Source organism: Schistocerca cancellata, unplaced genomic scaffold (assembly GCF_023864275.1).
Source record: "Schistocerca cancellata isolate TAMUIC-IGC-003103 unplaced genomic scaffold, iqSchCanc2.1 HiC_scaffold_13, whole genome shotgun sequence".
NCBI lineage: Eukaryota > Metazoa > Arthropoda > Insecta > Orthoptera > Acrididae > Schistocerca > Schistocerca cancellata.
The window spans coordinates 12,501-17,500 of NW_026046078.1; the positions used below are offsets into that span (position 1 = coordinate 12,501).

General features: G+C 56.2%; 3 non-coding genes across 3 annotated transcripts in view; all 3 read left to right on the top strand.

The window, feature by feature from the left end:
- The first annotated feature begins 2,113 nt into the window (after positions 1-2,113).
- On the top strand, positions 2,114-4,030 carry LOC126110396 (small subunit ribosomal RNA). The gene has a single exon (XR_007523753.1). It is a non-coding gene; the product is annotated as a small subunit ribosomal RNA (ribosomal RNA).
- A 354-nt stretch (positions 4,031-4,384) lies between these two features.
- Positions 4,385-4,539, top strand: LOC126110400 (5.8S ribosomal RNA). The gene has a single exon (XR_007523757.1). It is a non-coding gene; the product is annotated as a 5.8S ribosomal RNA (ribosomal RNA).
- Positions 4,540-4,761: 222 nt separating this feature from the next.
- Positions 4,762-5,000, top strand: part of LOC126110403 (large subunit ribosomal RNA) — a 4,221-nt gene continuing 3,982 nt past the window's right edge. Inside the window, exon 1 of the ribosomal RNA XR_007523759.1 lies at positions 4,762-5,000. This exon is cut by the window's right edge and continues 3,982 nt beyond it. This is a non-coding gene — a ribosomal RNA (large subunit ribosomal RNA).

Genomic DNA, 5,000 nt, shown 5'->3' on the forward strand with positions numbered 1-5,000 from the left:
AACGGTCCACGTTGTGGCTTAACCGATAACCCACGTTGTGGCTTAAACCTAGGTAACCACACGTTGTGGCTTAACCTAACCCACGTTGTGGCTTAACCTAACCCACGTTGTGGCTTAACCTAACCCACGTTGTGGCTTAACCTAACCCACGTTGTGGCTTAACCTAACCCACGTTGTGGCTTAACCTAACCCACGTTGTGGCTTAACCTAACCCACGTTGTGGCTTAACCTAACCCACGTTGTGGCTTAACCTAACCCACGTTGTGGCTTAACCTAACCCCACGTTGTGGCTTAACCTAACCCACGTTGTGGCTTAACCTAACCCACGTTGTGGCTTAACCTAACCCACGTTGTGGCTTAACCTAACCCACGTTGTGGCTTAACCTAACCCACGTTGTGGCTTAACCTAACCCACGTTGTGGCTTAACCTAACCCTAACCCACGTTGTGCCTTAACCTAACCCACGTTGTGCCTTAACCTAACCCACGTTGTGCCTTAACCTAACCCACGTTGTGCCTTAACCTAACCCACGTTGTGCCTTAACCTAACCCACGTTGTGGCTTAACCTAACCCACGTTGTGGCTTAACCTAACCCACGTTGTGCCTTAACCTAACCCACGTTGTGCCTTAACCTAACCCACGTTGTGCCTTAACCTAACCCACGTTGTGCCTTAACCTAACCCACGTTGTGCCCTTACCCTGCTCTGTAATTGGCATATGACACGTTACATTAATGTATTGTTGTCCAACCCGCAACCGGCTCAGAATGTTGTGTACACAGCTATGTGTCATCTCCCCATAACAGCTGCATTGCAGTGTGGTACGCCATAGAGACGTGTGGGAGTAATGGACGCAGTGGATGGCGATCAGCATGAGCCGTCTGTTCATGTAGTGGCGCGTGTATGCAGACGTAGTAGTCTCTTCTCACACAATGTGATAGCACGGTGCCCCGCGTTCCACATCTGCGACATGCTACAGAGGCCGGTTTGACAGTTGGTCGCGCAATGGAGATCGCATATGTAACGGGGGCACCTTCCACGTGCCCTCTAGTCGGGCACATTTTGTTGCGTGGATGTGAGCGAATGTAGTGGTGTCTTGACACCTGACAGGCAGGCATGCAATAATAGTTGACTTTGCAAAACGGGGATGGACGTGTACGTTTACTGGTGACGTTACGCAAATGAACAACTGGTAACCCGTTGTGGTGCGGTTGATCTTGCTGGAGGTACATCTGTGAGGGCAACGAGCGGTACAGCTACGAAGCGGTCCCCACCATACCAACGAACGTGAATGTGAATCTGGGTGTGAAGCGATACGCGGCTGTGGGTGGGTGGACTGTCCCCCGGCCGGTGAGGGGGGGGCCGCCCGGCGTGCTGGCCGCGCGGTGCGTGGGCGCACGCGCTACAGCCGGCTGGTGGGGGCGCCCAGTGGCAGGCGCGCCGGCCGACGGACGCGGCAGGCGGCGCAGCTGCGCGCCGGGGCACCCTGCGCGCGGCGCCGTGCAGCCAAAGTGGGTCCTCGCGGACCCGGTGCGAAGCGCGGTGGACATCTGCAGTGTGCTGGTCCGATTGAGGACTGTGTGCGTTGAGGATGCGCCGCCGCCCGGCACTCGGCGCCGCGACGCCGTCTGCTGCTCGGTCGCCCCAGCGGTTCTCGCTGGTGGTTTGTATCGCAGTTGTGCGGACGTGTTGGCACGTGCGCTGTGCTGGGAGAGTTTCGCTTCGGCACCCACGTGGGGCCTTTGCCCTTCTGTGGCGCTGGCGTTGGAGCTGCCGGTCACCGTAGGTGGCGCGTGTTGTCTCCCGCCGGCAATGCCACGACAGCACGCTCCCGGGCCTCTGTCGGCAGCGGCAAGCTCAGTTGGGAGCACGGGTGGTCGCACCTAAAGCGTCTACTCGCCTAACTCCGGGCGATTGCGCCTCTCTCGAACCCGACCAAGTACTTAGGACGGCGCTGCGCGCCGCCGGGACCTGAGAGGGTTTCGAGGTGTATTGTGCAGGGGAGCCCAGCCTCCTCCTGTTTGCAGAATAATTGAGCGGACGCTTGCCGTGTTCGCGCGGGCCCCCGGGACACACTCCCGGGCGGCCGGCTGCTCAGCTCTAGTTGACGCAGCTCCCTGGTTGATCCTGCCAGTAGTCATATGCTTGTCTCAAAGATTAAGCCATGCATGTCTCAGTACAAGCCGCATTAAGGTGAAACCGCGAATGGCTCATTAATCAGTTATGGTTCCTTAGAATCGTACCCACGTTACTTGGATAACTGTGGTAATTCTAGAGCTAATACATGCAAACAGAGTCCCGACCAGAGATGGAAGGGACGCTTTTATTAGATCAAAACCATCGGTCGGCTCGTCCGGTCCGTTTGCCTTGGTGACTCTGAATAACTTTGGGCTGATCGCACGGTCCTCGTACCGGCGACGCATCTTTCAAATGTCTGCCTTATCAACTGTCGATGGTAGGTTCTGCGCCTACCATGGTTGTAACGGGTAACGGGGAATCAGGGTTCGATTTCCGGAGAGGGAGCCTGAGAAACGGCTACCACATCCAAGGAAGGCAGCAGGCGCGCAAATTACCCACTCCCGGCACGGGGAGGTAGTGACGAAAAATAACGATACGGGACTCATCCGAGGCCCCGTAATCGGAATGAGTACACTTTAAATCCTTTAACGAGTATCTATTGGAGGGCAAGTCTGGTGCCAGCAGCCGCGGTAATTCCAGCTCCAATAGCGTATATTAAAGTTGTTGCGGTTAAAAAGCTCGTAGTTGGATTTGTGTCCCACGCTGTTGGTTCACCGCCCGTCGGTGTTTAACTGGCATGTATCGTGGGACGTCCTGCCGGTGGGGCGAAGCCGAAGGCGTGCGACCGCCTCGTGCGTGTTCGTGCGTCCCGAGCCGGACCCCGTTGAAATCCTACCAAGGTGCTCTTTATTGAGTGTCTGGGTGGGCCGGCACGTTTACTTTGAACAAATTAGAGTGCTTAAAGCAGGCAAGCCCGCCTGAATACTGTGTGCATGGAATAATGGAATAGGACCTCGGTTCTATTTTGTTGGTTTTCGGAACCCGAGGGTAATGATTAATAGGGACAGGCGGGGGCATTCGTATTGCGACGTTAGAGGTGAAATTCCTTGGATCGTCGCAAGACGAACAGAAGCGAAAGCATTTGCCAAGTATGTTTTCATTAATCAAGAACGAAAGTTAGAGGTTCGAAGGCGATCAGATACCGCCCTAGTTCTAACCATAAACGATGCCAGCCAGCGATCCGCCGCAGTTCCCTCCGATGACTCGGCGGGCAGCCTCCGGGAAACCAAAGCTTTTGGGTTCCGGGGGAAGTATGGTTGCAAAGCTGAAACTTAAAGGAATTGACGGAAGGGCACCACCAGGAGTGGAGCCTGCGGCTTAATTTGACTCAACACGGGAAACCTCACCAGGCCCGGACACCGGAAGGATTGACAGATTGATAGCTCTTTCTTGATTCGGTGGGTGGTGGTGCATGGCCGTTCTTAGTTGGTGGAGCGATTTGTCTGGTTAATTCCGATAACGAACGAGACTCTAGCCTGCTAACTAGTCGCGTGACATCCTTCGTGCTGTCAGCGATTACTTTTCTTCTTAGAGGGGACAGGCGGCTTCTAGCCGCACGAGATTGAGCAATAACAGGTCTGTGATGCCCTTAGATGTTCTGGGCCGCACGCGCGCTACACTGAAGGAATCAGCGTGTCTTCCTAGGCCGAAAGGTCGGGGTAACCCGCTGAACCTCCTTCGTGCTAGGGATTGGGGCTTGCAATTGTTCCCCATGAACGAGGAATTCCCAGTAAGCGCGAGTCATAAGCTCGCGTTGATTACGTCCCTGCCCTTTGTACACACCGCCCGTCGCTACTACCGATTGAATGATTTAGTGAGGTCTTCGGAACTGGTACGCGGCATCGACTCTGTCGTTGCCGATGCTACCGGAAAGATGACCAAACTTGATCATTTAGAGGGAAGTAAAAGTCGTAACAAGGTTTTCCGTAGGTGAACCTGCGGAAGGATCATTACCGACTAGACTGCATGTCTTTCGATGTGCGTGTCGTGTCGCGCAACACGCTACCTGTACGGCAGCAGCCGTTGCGCCGCGTGCGGAACCACGCGTGCCTCTCAAAACTAACGGAAATGTTGTGTGGTACGAGCGCTGAAGCTCTGGAGCGGCTGGGCCTGCGGCACCTGGCGCCTCGCGCCGGTTTTGAATGACTTTCGCCCGAGTGCCTGTCCGCTCCGGTGTGGAGCCGTACGACGCCCCATCGGCCGTGAGGCCGTTGGACACAGGAATGCTGGAACAGGGGCCGTCAAACGCCTCAGTCCCGCCTATGCAACTGTCTTGAAAGAGACAGTGGAAACTAAATGAAAAAGATCACCCAGGACGGTGGATCACTCGGCTCGTGGGTCGATGAAGAACGCAGCAAATTGCGCGTCGACATGTGAACTGCAGGACACATGAACATCGACGTTTCGAACGCACATTGCGGTCCATGGATTCCGTTCCCGGGCCACGTCTGGCTGAGGGTCGGCTACGTATACTGAAGCGCGCGGCGTTTGTCCCGCTTCGGAGACCTGGGAGTGTCGTGGCCGCCTGTGGGGCCGGCCGCGTCTCCTCAAACGTGCGATGCGCGCCCGTCGCCTGGCGGTTCGCATACCGGTACTTTCTCGGTAGCGTGCACAGCCGGCTGGCGGTGTGGCGTGCGACACCTCGTACAACGACCTCAGAGCAGGCGTGCGACACCTCGTACAACGACCTCAGAGCAGGCGAGACTACCCGCTGAATTTAAGCTATTACTAAGCGGAGGAAAAGAAACTAACAAGGATTCCCCCAGTAGCGGCGAGCGAACAGGGAAGAGTCCAGCACCGAACCCCGCAGGCTGCCGCCTGTCGTGGCATGTGGTGTTTGGGAGGGTCCACTACCCCGACGCCTCGCGCCGAGCCCAAGTCCAACTTGAATGAGGCCACGGCCCGTAGAGGGTGCCAGGCCCG